We start from the raw sequence: 15871 nt of genomic DNA, 5'->3' as shown, positions 1-15871 counted from the left end.
CTAATATGATGGTGGAATGGGTCACTAGAGATCGGAAAAGTCACCTGATTTTACAGGTACTAAAATGCTGAAATAGATACAGGATAGCATGGTAATTACCAAGGATCTAGAGAAGCCCTCATACTGTCCAGAATATTTTCTCCCTGAAATCAAAAGGGGCAGCGGCCAAAGCCCATCATCATTGCTTGATGAGCCCTTGGGAAAACGGGGCTCACCATAATGAGCAGCTTCACCAAGGCAAGAGGTCTTGCATACCTCCATGGAATAAAATGGTCTAGGAAAACAGAATCCTTATGTAACTGAGCAGAGTTAATAATGTTTGTAGAGTTAATAAGTTAATAATGTGCTGGGGAGAACTTGATGAGGTTTACTAGTCGAAATCTATTGAAAAAAATTGTATACATTTTATAAAAATTATTTCCCAAAATCAATTTAGTACTTCAGAGAATGTGGAAAAGCAGAGGACTTGTTGAGAGAATGTCAAGGGACTACTTTCTCTGTATTGTTGCCCACTGGGCACATCCTACCAAGGAAGAGCATGCTTGCACTAAGTCGCTCCAGTCGTGTCTGACTCTTTGCAACGCCATGGACTGTAGCCTGCCAGGCTCCTCTGTCCTTGTTCTTCTCCAGACCAGAATACTGGATTGGGTTGCTTTGGCCTTCTCCAGGGGATCTTCCTGACCCAGGGGCTGAGCTTGCATCTCTAAATCTGTTGCATTGACTAGTGGGTTCTTTACCACTAGTGTCATCTGGGAAGCACAAATGGTTGCTCAGTTGTGTCCAACTCTTTGCAACTCTGCGGACTGCAGCCCACCAGGCTCCTCTGTCTATGCCATTTCCTTCTCCAGGGGCTATTTTCAACCCAGGGATAGAACCCGGGTCTACATTGCAGGTAGATTCTTTGCCATCTGAGCCACCAGGGTAACAGCAAGGAAGGAAGGATGTCAACGCAGGTTGGTGCCTAATCCTAGGGCCTTGACTTCTGAGCTTAGTGGTTTGTCTTTTGTTTGACAAGGAGATGGGTGCCATGTCGGGGCACAATCACAAAGAAAGCCTTCAGTTGAGTCAGTGCTTGGACTGAATTTTAGAGACAAAGCTTTCCCCTTTTGAAAAGAGCAAAAAACATTACTACTGAAGTGGAAGTGTTTTAAACCTGAGAGCCAGTATGCTGTATGCATTAAAATCAGATGCTTGTGCATAATTCAGGCCTACGGATTTCATTAATGAGATCATTTCCTAGAGTGAGAACAAAAGATTTCTTTGGCTTCTGTCACAATCTGGAATCTGCTCCACATGTTAGTAGAGCAAAGTGCCTCTGGAAGTCAGGACATGGCATCTGAAGATGGTTTGCAATGGGGCATTGCTTCCTAAGCTTTGCATTGTAAGTGACAGAAAAGAACAGATGAGGAATTCCTTAACAAGGTCTTTCTTTTAGGACAATCTGGACTTAGAATGATGGAACTGAGAAGGGAAATTTTTTGGAAGTATTCTGCTGCGGAATTACCCACAACTATAAGGCAATGGCACCCCACTCCAGTTCTCCTGCCTGGAAAATCCCATGGATGGAGGAGCCTGGTAGGCAGCAGTCCATGGGGTCCCTAAGAGTCGGGCACGACTGAGCGACTTCACTTTCACTTTTCACTTTCATGCATTGGAGAAGGAAATGGCAACCCACTCCAGTATTCTTGCCTGGAGAATCCCAGGGACAGAGGAGCCTAGTGGGCTGCCATCTATGGGGTCGCACAGAGTCGGACATGACTGAAGCGACTTAGCAGCATATTGATCATGAAGCAGTGTGCTTTATTTACCCAGCAAATATTTGTTGAGTATAAATACTATGGCAGTCACCTGTAATAGAGTGCAGAGTGTGTTTGCCATTGTAAATGTATTATGGCAACAAATGTGGATTTGCTAGTATTCTAAGTACTAGAGATAAGAGATACATTGTACTATAGTGAAGTGAAGTTGCTCAGTCCTGTCCGACTCTTTGCGACCCCATGGACTGTAGCCTACCAGGCTTCTAAGTCCATGGAATTTTCCAGGCAACAGTACTGGAGTGGGTTGCCATTTCCTTCTCCAGGGGATCTTCCTGACCCACGGATCGAACCCCAGTCTCCCGCATTGTAGGCAGACGCTTTACCCTCTGAGCCACCAGTATTATAAAAGCTGAGCCACATGGTACTATAAAAGCGTCTAATAGGGGAATTTGATCTAGCCAGGGAGATCAAGAAGGGCTTTCCTGAGCAGGTGGTGCTTAAGGTATTTGAGTAGGAGTCAAGCACTTGACGAAGGGAAGGGAAATACTCACAGCAGAGGAAATAGCATGTTCAAAGGTTCTGTGGTGTCAGGGAGCTAGGCTCAAACAAGGTATGGAGAGAAACCCAATGTGGTGGGGATGAAACAGTAGCAGGATAAGAAGCATGATATGAGGTTTTGGGAACAGGTAGAAGTCATTCGTGCTTTTTTGGTGAGAGGCATGATTTTTAAATGCTACCCTTAGATCAATGAGAAAATCATGGAGGACTGACACTATCAGATTTGCGTTTAGAAAGATTTCCCATTTCTTCTCTGGAGATCTGATTGGAGGGAGTTAAGAGCAAGTGTGGGCCAGCTAGTTAGAGAGGCTGCTTCATACCTGAAGGTGTCAGGACCCCAGTAACGCTCATGTGCAGAGCCAGACTTCTATGTTCACTGCTACTTTGGATTAAAACATGAGAGAGTCAGTTCCTAGGAAGGCTGATAAGAAGTCCGGGAGTCCCCAAGGAGAGAGGGGTCTGCAATTCTCAAGGAGAAGGAAAGGACAAACTTTTTTGGTCTACATTCCTTAGTCTTAGTCAATTACACAACCCAGTTTAAACTCTGTACTAGGGATTATACAACAATGTATCCTGCTTGAGGACAGTTTCTCCTTCCTGAAAACCTGTGGCTAATCCTGTTATTTTAAAATGTAAATTATGGGAGTGGGTCTAGTAAGATCTTTACAACCTCCAGACATTCTTTTGATTCACTGTAATAATTAATTAAAAGGTATATAACTCCATTGGTAACACTAGAAAGGGGGGCACTCTCCATCCCCATTCTGATGTCTATGTCAGAAGCTTTCTCTATCTCTTTTATACTTTAATAAAACTTTATTATACAAATGCTCTGAGTGATCAAGCCTCGTTTCTGGCCCCAGATTGAATCTTCTCCGGAGGCCAAGAATCCTAGCGTCTTTTGTGGTTCAGCAATAACCTTTCAAACACTAGATCAAACCTTTAAAAATGACTATTCTTACTATTGTGTAGCAAAATCAACTTTCAAACAAAATATTAAGCTTCAAAAGAAAACAATATTGAGCTGCCCTTGCTCAGGTGGGGATGGGAAGATGGTAGACAAAATCTGACTATGATGGTTAATTTTATGTGCTAAGTTAGAGTGCCCAGATAGTCAGACATTATTCTGGGTATTTCTGGGAGGGATTAAGTTCTAATTAAGTGGACTTTGAGTAAAGCAGACTGCCCTCCATGATGTGGTGGGCTCCATCTGATCAGCTGAAGGCCCTAATGGAACAAAAAGACTGACTTCCCTCAAGCAAGGAGGAGTTCTGTAGCAGAGAGCCTTCATATAGGAACTGCAGCATCAGCTCTTCTGAGTCTCCAGCCTGATAGCCCACCCTGCGGAGTTTGGACTTATCAGCCTCCATAATTATTGTGTGAGCAAATTTCTTAAAATTTCTCTCTCTATATATATCCTATTGTATGTGCATACACTATAATGTGTGTGTGTATGTATATGTGTGGGGGGGTATGTGTGTATGTATTCGTGTGTCAGTTCTATTGGCTCTGTCTCTGGGAGAACCCAGACTAAAGCATCCTTTATTCCTTCCCCACCCTGCTCACCCCACTATACTCCAACAGTGGGTACCATCCTTATATTCCTTAGAGCTAACTCTGAAAACTGTTAAGTCCTTGAGAGAGCATTGGGGAAAGGAAGGAAGGAAGGACGATTCACTGGACTTGTATATGAGGCTCTAGTACCCCTCTTAGATCTGTGCTCTCTGATCCCTTCCCTCTCCTAGCCTTAAAATACATTAAAGAGTGATGATTAAAAAGTGGAAATTAGTTTTTTAAATAGGAGTAGAAGTAATTTTATTCCTAGCTTTCAATTTTAATCTAAGGATGCAATTGTATAACAGAGCCCAGCTAAGGGTGAACAGAGGATGTCAACCTCCCTGGAATATTAATAAGACTCATTACCTTCCTGGGCTGGACAAATAGGAGCAAATACCTCATCACTTAGATTCACAGCACTTTTTTTTAAACAATTTTGAGTCTTGATGTCTTTCATAATCAGATGAACATTAAAGTGAAGGACACTTTCTGTCCCCAAAGGTCTGTTTAAAAATCATACACTTAACATTTTGCTATGATTTGAGACATTCGTGAATGCCATCTTGAAAATTCCTGTGTAGGGGAAAGCTCATTTATTGATACTTGGTTGGTGGGCAGTATGATAGAGTGGAAAGAACTCTGTTCTTGGAATCCCAAGATCTGGTTCAACTTCAAGATTGTCTCAAACTAGCTGTGTCATCTTGAGCAAATGGTTTGAAATACATAACCTTGATTTCTGCAGCTGTGCAATGGGATGACTACCTAACACAGAAGACTGCTGTGCTGTCTTAGATCACTCGTGTACAGAACTGTGTAGACTTTAAAGGGCTGTGTAGATGGATGGAAGATGATGGTATCTTCTCATTAGAGAAACCTGACAGTCACTTAGGCCAGCAGCCCCCAACCTTTCTGGTACCAAGAACAGGTTTCATGGAAGACAGTCTTTCCACTAACCAGAGAGAGGGGGATGGTTTGGGGACAATTTAAGCACATTATTTTATTGTGTACTTCATTTCTATTATTATATCAGTTCTATCTCAGATCATCAGGCATTAGATCCTGGAGGTTAACGACCCCTGACTTAGGTAGAGCTTGCTTGAATCACTGGACACAGGAAAAATGAGTTTGTTTTGTTTTAAATTTATTTATTTGGCTGCATCCAGTCTTTTGCAGTATGCATCCTCTTAGTTGTGGCCTGTGGGATCTAGTTCCTTGACCAGGGACCAGACCCAGGCCCTCTGCATTGAGAACACAGTCTTATCCACTGGACCACCAGGAAAGTCCCCAAAAATGAGTTTTGATGGAGAGGGGACAAATGCGTGAAATCTTTGTTACAGGGCAGACAGCATACAGGATGTTAAGGAAGGAGAAACAGACAGGAAGCAAAGGAGAAAACACATGGGTACTGACAGGAAGAAGGAAAGATAAACAACAACAACAACAACAAACCCCAAACCCCTCATCTTTTCACAGTTTTCATATAATTGGCTACAGTTCAGTAATTTGCAAGGAGCTACCTGGATGTAAAGACCTGGGTGGGGTCAGAAGTGAGCAAGTCTGGGGTTCCTGGTTCCATAGGGTAGACAAGGCTTAAAGATGGGCAGATTTTTGAGGTCTCCTTCTAATCAAAAGTTTGAAAGGCCAATTGAGAAAACCCAAGCGGATGGTATTCCATCTGTTTCTACATACATCTCGGGCATCAAAGTAAGTATATTAACTGTGTGTGTGTGTGTGCACATGCTCAGTTGCGTCCAACTGTTGGCGACCCCATGGACTGTAGCCCACCAGTAGCGATGGCAAATGAAGCAGTGGCTCTTCTGGAGGATTGCTATCTTCCTCTGACTCTTCACAGTGGTACCACCTTACAATTGAAGAGATTCCTTTCTCTCAAGGAGCTTGCACACTCTGATACTGCGAGAGACACCTGGACCTGGTTTCTGCTATGGTTACTTCACAGCTGAGGAATCTAAGTTTGAGATGGACTGACATGACTAAGATTTCATTGCTCACTTTTAAGAAGTATCTGTCTAACCCTGAATCTTGTGGCTTTTATATTGTATTGAGACCCATCCCTGAGAGGTAGCATCATGCCAGATAAGAATGCAGATTTCAGCAGTGAGTCCATCAAGTTCCAGCTTCCCCATTTACCAGCTGTTTGGTTATGGGAAAGTCAGTTAGACTCTTGGTGCCTCAGTTACTCTTCTATAAAGTGGGGGTGCTGACCTATACCTTCCTCTTGGAGTTATCATCAGAATTAAAAGAGAGAAAACATGAATCAGAGAGTCTCTGGTGGAGAGTTTTTGGGGACTGTGGCGTAGCTGAAACTGGGTATAGTCCTAGGCACTTAATAAGCACATTGCCCCCCTTTAACACAGGAATGGTGCTGGTGGCTCTTCTCACATGGCTTGACCTCACCATTCAGGTCTCAGTTCAGATGTCATCTCCTCCAAGAAGTCGTCCGTGATTGAGGATAGCTTCCTTCACTCTCTGCCCAGTTATTCTCTATTGCATCATCTTCATTCTTTCCCAGGGAGCCCTAACCACAATCTGTAATTCTCATTTGATTGACTTGCCTTCTTGTTCATTAAGCCTCACAGAATGCTGGCTTAATGAGGGCAGGGGTTTTGTCCATTGTCTTTACTTGTAATATCACACTGCCTGGCACAGTTCCAAATATATGAAGAGGTCCAATAAATAATCTTTAACAAATATATATATATATATATATTTATGTAATTGGCTCCTCCAGGTCTTAGTTGTGGCACACTGGATCTTCGATCTCCACTGTGGCATGTAGGATCTTTAGTTGCAGTGTGTGGGATCTAGTTCCCTGACCACAGATGGAACCCAGGCCTCCTGCATTGGGAGCTCAGAATCTTAGCCACTGTGCCACCGCGAAAGTCCCCCAGTAAATAATCTTGCGTGTGTTGTGTGCAGCAGGAACTTCTGCCTTATCTAGGAGTTTACCTGATGGGGGCAGGACTGGAACAGAGCTTGAAAATTCATGGCGCTAACCCGCCTCTATCAATCACCTCTCTGGGACTTTCTCCCCTGAAAGAGTGATTGTATTAGCAGCACTCTTCACCTCCCTCAGCCTCTGATTAGTTATCGCTACACACCTTACACTGCACACCTAGCAGCATCTAGCATCCAACCTTCCCATGTCATAATCTAAAGGGAAGGGTCTTCTGTGCCACAGGCATGGGTAACATAGTGCCTTTCTGTTTCTGAAGGATGAATGAAGCCAGATGCTGCAAGTTCCAGACAGATCTCACGGTGGCTGCCTCATCCTCCATTTCAAATCCTATTTGTAAACACCACCATTCTTGTCACCTTCTAATTATAACCTGATTAAGGTAGAGCATGTCCCCAGGATGGAGGGCACTGCCGATCACAGCAACAAGAGCTTGTTTGCCTGAAGAGAGATTACACTGCTTTTTACTCTACAAAAGGAACAGGCGTGATAAATTACAGTGCTACCTTGAAATTAAAATTTTTATTTTGAAACCAGCAGCGCTGAGGAAGAGCCGCCTGAGATGCAATTACAAGGTGATAAAGCGCGAGGATGTTGAGTCGACGTCAGCAGCAGGCTCAGTTTGCCACCTTGATTCTGAATTTGCTCTCTCCAAAGGTGTGATGCGCATCTGAGGCTTTGCCAGGGGGACTTGTTGCGGGCACTGGCTGGCTGCAGGTTGCTGACCCTCGCCTTTTGGGGGGCTGCTGCAGAAGGTTTGCCCGGTAAAATGCAATTACCTCTGCTGCAGAGAGGATAGCAAACCATCCTCCAAAGCTAGAAATAATTATTCTGTCTCAGACTTCAGTAGGAATATCAACTGTAGCTCCAGGTTGTTAGACAACTTTAAAAATAGGATTGAGGTTAGATTGGAGCCCCAGGGAGGAAAAAGTGGTAGTGAGGATGGAGTGGGGAGACCTGAGGTTCAGTCTAAGCTGTTTCTTACCCAGTTTCTTTGTTCAGGTCAGCTCTCATCTGGGAAATGAAGGCATGGGTTGGATGATTTCTGAACTCCTTCCTGCCTGTTTCTTTCTAGGGCCGTGGATAGTTAGGTGCCCTGTCTGGTGGTCATCTAAAACAGTGCCTATTGCATCGGACACATGTTTAAACTGAGAGGAGAAGATAGGGGCTGATTTTTGACGTTACCAAGGTGGCTTTGTACTAGGTGTCAGGTGGGATATCCTCTCTCCAGGGTATGTGGAACGTTCTCTTACTGTTTGTGACACTTGAAGGCCTGGGTGAATGGAGTGGTGAGCTTCAAATCCATCTACTTAGGTGGATGGAATTTTCCAGGCAGTACATTCCCATCTCTTAATAATACAAGTCTCTTTACAGGCTGCAAAGACCAGTTCCCGGCTAATTTCTGGTCATTGTAGAAGTGACTGCTCTGTGAAAGCTCTGTGAACTCAAGGATCCTGTTGGTCTATTGACCCGTCTTCTCCTGTTGGCACATAGTAGCTGCTTAATTATTTTTTAGCTTGATAATGGGGTAAATGACTGAGTATGATACATGTAGGAGAAAAAAGGAGGACTTGGTGTCTTCTTATTTTCATTTGGATCCATCAGTTCCTGTCTGTTATGGTTGCTGAGAATTCCTGGTGAAATTCCTGGGCTCTGGTGGCCCAGAAAGTTCTCATTTTTTCTGAGGGGGGCTGTCAACCTGTACAGCGAGGTTCTTTCGTGGTGAAGTTCAGTCTGTTCATTTCCTCCATGATCCAGTTGGAAATGGCCAAGCATAAGCTGGGTGCTTCCCTGGTGGCTCACATGGTAAAGAATCTGCCTGTGATGCAGGGGACCTGGGTTTGATCCCTGGGTCAGGAAGATGCCCTGGAGATGGAAATGGCAACCCATTCCAGTATTTCCACCTGGAGAATTCCATGGACAGAGAAGCCTGCTGGGCTACAATCCATGGGTCACAAAGAGCTGGACATGGCTGAGGGACTAACACTTGTACACTTAAACACATATGATGGATCAGAAGTGAGAAATAATCTGGGGACTTCCTTGGGGGTTCCAGTGGTTAGGGCTCTATGCTTCCACTGCCAGGGGCAAGGGTTCGATACCTGGTCGGGGAACTAAGACCCTGAAAGCTGTGCTATTTTGCCAAAAAATAAAATTTTTAAAAATGAAAAAAAAAAATCCAGAGAAGAATGTTACCCAATTTAGTCTTAACATCTGTAACCCAATTCCTAGGCCAGTTAAGTTTCCTCTAGATTATTTCTCTACTGTCATGTTCTAGAATATTTATGTGCTCTCACATCTGCCTTTCCAGCTTCATCCTGACCTTCTCTGGGATGGATCTTATCTTTTCCTTTTGTGTCTTCCTTACCACACCCCTTTATCCATGCTGGCTGAGAAAGAATGTCCTTCAGAGATATTTGCCATTCTTAGGTACATGATCAAGGAAGAAACAACCCTTCCACAAATGGAGTGTTAAAGATTTGGGGGCATCTAAACTGGTCCCATCACTTCATGGGAAATAGATGGGGAAGCAGTGGAAACAGTGTCAGACTTTATTTTGTTGGGCTCCAAAATCACTGCAGATGGTGACTGCAGCCATGAAATTAAAAGACGCTTACTCCTTGGAAGAAAAGTTATGACCAACCTAGATAGCATATTCAAAACAGAGACATTACTTTGCTGACTAAGGTCCATCTAGTCAAGGCTATGGTTTTTCCAGTAGTCATGTATGGATGTGAGAGTTGGACTGTGAAGAAGGCTGAGCACTGAAGAATTGATGCTTTTGAACTGTGCTGTTGGAGGAGACTCTTGAGAGTCCCTTGAACTGCAAGGAGATCCAACCAGTCCATTCTAAAGGAGATCAGCCCTGGGATTTCTTTGGAAGGAATGATGCTGAAGCTAAAACTCCAGTACTTTGGCCACCTCATGCGAAGAGTTGATTCATTGGAAAAGACTCTGATGCTGGGAGGGATTGAGGGCAGGAGGAGAAGGGGACGACAGAGGATGAGATGGCTGGATGGCATCACCGACTCGATGGACATGAGTCTGAGTGAACTCCGGGAGATGGTGATGGACAGGGAGGCCTGGCGTGCTGCGATTCATGGGGTGGCACAGAGTTGGACATGACTGAGCGACTGAACTGAACTGAATGTGGGGCTGAGACCAACCAGGAGGACACAAAGCAAAGAACAGATGCAATTCCTACCCTTAAGTTCCTTAGAATTTAGTTGAAAAGTGGCAATCTACACATAAAAATAAGTTGCTATCTATAAAACAAGATTAAGGTCAAGTGCTAAGTTGTGTGGATACATGAAATCTAGTTCTTCAGACATTTAGAGTTGAAGAAAGTTAAGGATGACAGTGGATTTTCTGAAGTGACTATAATTGCTCAATCGTGTCTGACAATTTGTGACCCCATGGACTATAGAGTCCATGGAATTCTCCAGGCCAGAATACTGGAGTGGGTAGCATTTCCCTTCTCCTGGGGATCTTCCCAACCTAGGAGTCGAACCCAGTTCTCCCACATTGTGGGTGGATTCCTTTATCAGCTGAGCTACAAGGGAAGCCCCAAGTTGCTCTCTATAAACCAATATTAAAGTCAAGTGCTAGACTGTATGGATGCTTGCAAGCTAGTTCTTCAGGCATTCGGAGTAATTGAACACAGTTACTAGAGATCAAATTACCAACATCCGCTGGATGGTGGAAAAAGCAAGAGAGTTCCAGAAAAACATCTATTTCTGCTTATTGACTATGCCAAAGCCTTTGACTGTGTGGATCACAATAAACTGTGGAAAATTCTGAAAGAGATGGGAATACCAGACCACCTGACCTGCCTCTTGAGAAACCTATATGCAGGTCAGGAAGCAACAGTTAGAACTGGACATGGAACAACAGACTGGTTCCAAATAGGAAAAGGAGTACGTCAAGGCTGTATATCGTCACCCTGCTTATTTAACTTCTATGCAGAGTACATCATGAGAAACGCTGGACTGGAAGAAACACAAGCTGGAATCAAGATTGCTGGGAGAAATATCAATAACCTCAGATATGCAGATGACACCACCCTTATGGCAGAAAGTGAAGAGGAACTAAAAAGCCTCTTGATGAAAGAGAAAGTGGAGAGTAAAAAAGTTGGCTTAAAGCTCAACATTCAGAAAACAAAGATCATGGCATCCAGTCCCAACACTTTATGGGAAATAGATGGGGAAACAGTGGAAACAGTGTCAGACTTTATTTTCTTGGGCTCCAAAATTACTGCAGATGGTGACTGTAGCCATGAAATTAAAAGACGCTTACTCCTTGGAAGAAAAGTTATGACCAACTCAGACAGCATATTAACAATCAGAGACATTACTTTGCCAACTAAGGTCTGTCTAGTCGAGGCTATGGTTTTTCCTGTGGTCATGTGTGGATGTGAGAGTTGGATTGTGAAGAAGGCTGAGCACTGAAGAATTGATGCTTTTGAACTGTGGTGTTAGAGAAGACTCTTGAGAGTCCCTTGGACTGCAAGGAGATCCAACCTGTCCATTCTGAAGGAGATCAGTCCTGGGATTTCTTTGGAAGGAATGATGTTAAAGCTGAAGCGCCAGTACTTTGGCCACCTCATGCGAAGAGTTGATTCATTGGAAAAGACTCTGATGCTGGGAGGGATTGGGGGGCAGGAGGAGAAGGGGACGACAGAGGATGAGATGGCTGGATGGCATCACGGACTCGATGGACGTGAGTTTGAGTGAACTCTGGGAGATGGTGATGGACAGGGAGGCCTGGCGTGCTGCGATTCATGGGGTGGCAAAGAGTTGGACATGACTGAGCGACTGAACTGAACTGAACTGAACTGAACTGAAGGATGACAATGTATTTTCTGAAGTGACTACAATCACCTTTAAGAAAACCCAATGTAGATGCAACTGCATTCTTGACATAAATTCCCTCCAAGCAGCCAACCAATCAGTTTTTTGTCTTTCTTAAATTCACAGAGTATAGAGTACTTAGAGCTTCTGTTGGTAGGATAGTTTTTACCCTTGGCTTTGTGAGACTGCAAAGACATGTGTGTATCTTTCAGCTTGTTCCTAATTACTACATGAAAAGGCTTCATTTCTTAGGCAAAGACATTCAGACTTCCTTTCTGCTGATGCAAGACTGACTGTCTTTAGAGCCAGTGCTGTAGAATTCTGGACATTCCTCAGACAGATACACTAGACAGTTGTTTAATGGTTTGTGTTACTAAACCATCACAGACATATGCATCTTCCATGTCTCTACGGGTCCCTCTTGCTATCTTGTAAATATGAAATTCAACGTGTGTTGAGAGCCAGCAGTATGCCCGGTACCACTTAGATGCTGAGAATGTAATAGAGAACACACACAGGGACACACGCATGGATATCTGGGGAAGAACATTCTGGACAGCGGGAACAGCTAGTGCAAAGGCCCTGAGGTGAGGGTGTGCTGTGCACATATGAGGAAGACCCTAAGGAGGCCAGAGTGGCTGGACTGCAAATGTCTTAGTGGGTTTTTTGTTTGTTTAAAATTTTTTTGTCAATTTAACAGTGTTTATAATTGCTATAGAAATAATTTTAAACACTGTTTCTCTCTTGAGAAAAAAATAAGAGAAGTAGAATATATGCCCAAGTATCAAATGGATACCCAGATATTTCTATCCAGATATAACCACTAAATACTCCCAACATGCCCATGCATTTTTTAATTGGAGTATAATTGCCATAGAATGTTGTTTTCTCCTGTACAAAGTGAATCAGCTCTATGTATACCTATATATCCTCCCTCTGATACCTTAGTTTTAACATTGAATAATAAATATGGAAAGGAGACTCTTATTTGTTTTATGAGCATATTTTGGGGTGATACCAAAACTCTTAGTAGGCTGTTGGCCTCAAAATTTACTTTTGTCTGCTTTAATTCCATCTGTAAGAACCTCTGTGTTAAGGCCAGTCATCTGTCAGTATCAGTTAGTTCAGTTGCTCAGTGGTGTCTGACTCTTTGTGACTACATGGGCTGCAGCAGGCCAGGCTTCCCTGTCCATCACTAACTCCCGGAGCTCACTCAAACTCATGTCCATTGAGTCCGTGATGCCATCCAACCATCTCATCCTCTGTCGTTCCCTTCTCCTCCTGCCTTCAATCTCTCCCAGCATCAGGGTCTTTTCCAATGAGTCAATTCTTCACATCAGGTAGCCAAATGCCTGGGTACAATTCTTAGATTCACCCCCAGCTGAGTCATTTCTCTTAGTGTTTTAGTGTCCTTCACCATAAAATTAAGGTGTTGAGGTAAAACAGGAGGGAGAACATTTGTTTTACACACCAGCACTAGTTCTGTGATAGCAGTTTCTTAAATTGCCCACAGCTTGCATTCAGCTTTGAGCTGTGCACTAAATTCTGTAATTGATTAATGATGTCTGCCTTAGGCACAGACAGGAGGTGTTGGTGAGTATGCTATGAGCTAAAAGAGTGTGAAGATTTTGTCATCCTTCATAGCTAGTTTTCAAGAGAAGGACCACAGTATTTTGCTGGTTTTGGCTTTCACTTGTGTTCATCATAAAATGTGTGAAGGCTCTGGCTAGGAGGAGGAGAAATTTATAAGAAGTGATTGGAAAATAAGAATCTTATATCCTTTTATGTGAGAGAGCAAATCCTCATTTGTTATCATAAAATATGAATTTTCCTTGGTAGCCCTCATGATAAAAATACTTCTAAGATCTGTAGGATCATAAATCAATGAGCTGTGTTAGAAAATATTTCCTCAGTTTTACAGAAAATTGAAGCACAAAGTCATAAATAATTGTCCAATTAACAACTTAGATGTATTTAACTAGTATGCCTGTATAGTTTATTCTCCAAAACTGGATCTTTTGAGAGTGAGAGATGGTACTGTTAATGATTGCACCTGGGGACTTCCTGGTGATCCAGGGGCTAAGACTCTGCACTCCCAGTATAAGGGGCCCAGGTTCGACCTTGGTCAGGGAACTACATCTCATGTTCTGCAACTAAAGATCTTGCATACGGCGACTAAGACCCAGCATAGCCAAATAAATAAATATTAAAAAATTAATTACTCCCAGACAACAGGTATCAGCCAGGCTCTTTCTAGCAAATGGAGATGAATGATCACCCCAGCTTTACTTGGAAGACCTGTATTTGGTGCTTGGTGTAGGGGCAAAATTGGAACCTGAATGTTCTTAAACAAAGCCGTTTCCTTTTACCCAAAGTTCAGATGCCTTAGACAGTGTAGAACTATGTTATTTGCAGCTACCAGTTTTTCTGTGCTCACTGTGTGTTCAGTCTTGTGCTAAATACTTGTTTCATGTCTTCTTAAAACATTTTAAGGTCAATATTATCCTTCCTATTTTGTAGATAATTGAGGCAAACGCTAAGAGAGGTGAGTTTAATTTTAATGATAAGGTCCCAGAGCTAGTGAGGAATATCTATAGTCCAGTCTAACTCTATAGAATCTGAAGTACAAGTTCAACCAAAATTTGATTCATTAAAAGTATTTTCATGAAAAATAGCCAACTCTTATAAAAGGAATTCTTCATCCCTAATTGAAATATTTTATATTTGAAACAGATTTTAAGTAAGACCCGAGGTCATGAGCTAATGTACCATGCCAAAGTTATGTTCAGATTTAATCATTTTTAAAGACAGGAATTGGGAAAGATGCTAGGACTGAAATTAGAGTGAGCTCCCAAGCAAATAATAAGAAGGGGAAGTACCACCTTCTGATATGGATAAAGAAGGCCTGACCTAATGAGAGAGAGGTTTTGTTTATTTTTCTGCTCCAAACAGAAAAACTAGGTAGTGGATTCTAGGAGTGAGCTGGAGGGAAAGGGAAAAACTTTAAGGCTGCTGATCGAATGTGTGCTGGAACCACAATGCAAGGATGCTCCTTTGATGAACTCAGACTGTTTAGAAAGGTAGAGCGTTCATCCATAAATGAGACCTGGCCAGCAGCAAAGAGAAGGCACTCTGGAGTTCTTGAAACTAAGTTACCTTTAATCCCTAAGTGATGTGTAGGGTCTGCAGTTATAACTTTGAGCTTTGGATAAGAATAAGTTAAAAAGAAATATTTAAGTCAGAGTAAGTGCATGAAAGAAAGTTACTAATTTTTATTTTAGAGTCTGCCAACTTTAGAGTTGCTTCTGAAATAGTGATTTAATATGTGTTTAATCAAGATTTGATTTGTGAAAAACTTTTTGGATATATATTTGAATATACATTGATTTATATAACATATGTGAAGTGAAGTGAAAGTTGCTCAGTTGTGTCCAACTCTTTGTGACCCATGGTCTATACAGTCCATGGAATTCTCCAGGCCAGAATACTGGAGTGGGTCAGTCAGTCAGTCAGTTCAGTCACTCAGTCGTGTCCGACTCCTTGAGACCCCATGAACTGCAGCACACCAGGCCTCCCTGTCCATCACCAACTCCTGGAGTTTACACAAATCCATGTCCATCGAGTCAGTGATGCCATCCAACCATTTCACCCTCTGTTATCCCCTTCTCCTCCTGCCCTTGATCTTTCCCAGCACCAGGGTCTTTTCAAATGAGTCAGCTCTTTGCATCAGGTGGCCAAAGTATTGGAGTTTCAGCTTCAACATCAGTCCTTCCAAAGAACACCCAGGACTGATCTCCTTTAGGATGGACTGGTTGGATCTCCTTGCAGTCCAAGGGACCCTCAAGAGTCTTCTCTAACACCACAGTTCAAAAGCATCAATTCTTCAGTGCTCAGTTTTCTTTATAGTCCAACTCTCACATCCATACATGACTACTGGAAAAACCATAGCCTTGACTAGATAGAACTTTGTTGGCAAAGTAATGTCTCTGCTTTTTAATATGCTGTCTAGGTTGATCATAACTTTCCTTCCAAGGAGTAAGTGTCTTTTAATCTCATGGCTGCAGTCACAATCTGCAGAGATTTTGGAGCCCAGGAAAATAAAAGTCAGCCATTGTTTCCACTGTTTACCCATCTATTTCCCAGGAAGTGATGGGACCAGATGCCGCGATCTTAGT

The sequence above is a fragment of the Capra hircus genome, chromosome 22 (assembly GCF_001704415.2).
Source record: "Capra hircus breed San Clemente chromosome 22, ASM170441v1, whole genome shotgun sequence".
In the NCBI taxonomy this organism is placed as follows: Eukaryota; Metazoa; Chordata; class Mammalia; order Artiodactyla; family Bovidae; genus Capra; species Capra hircus.
The sequence above is the reverse complement of the archived record's forward strand: the minus strand, read 5'-3'. Positions refer to the sequence as shown.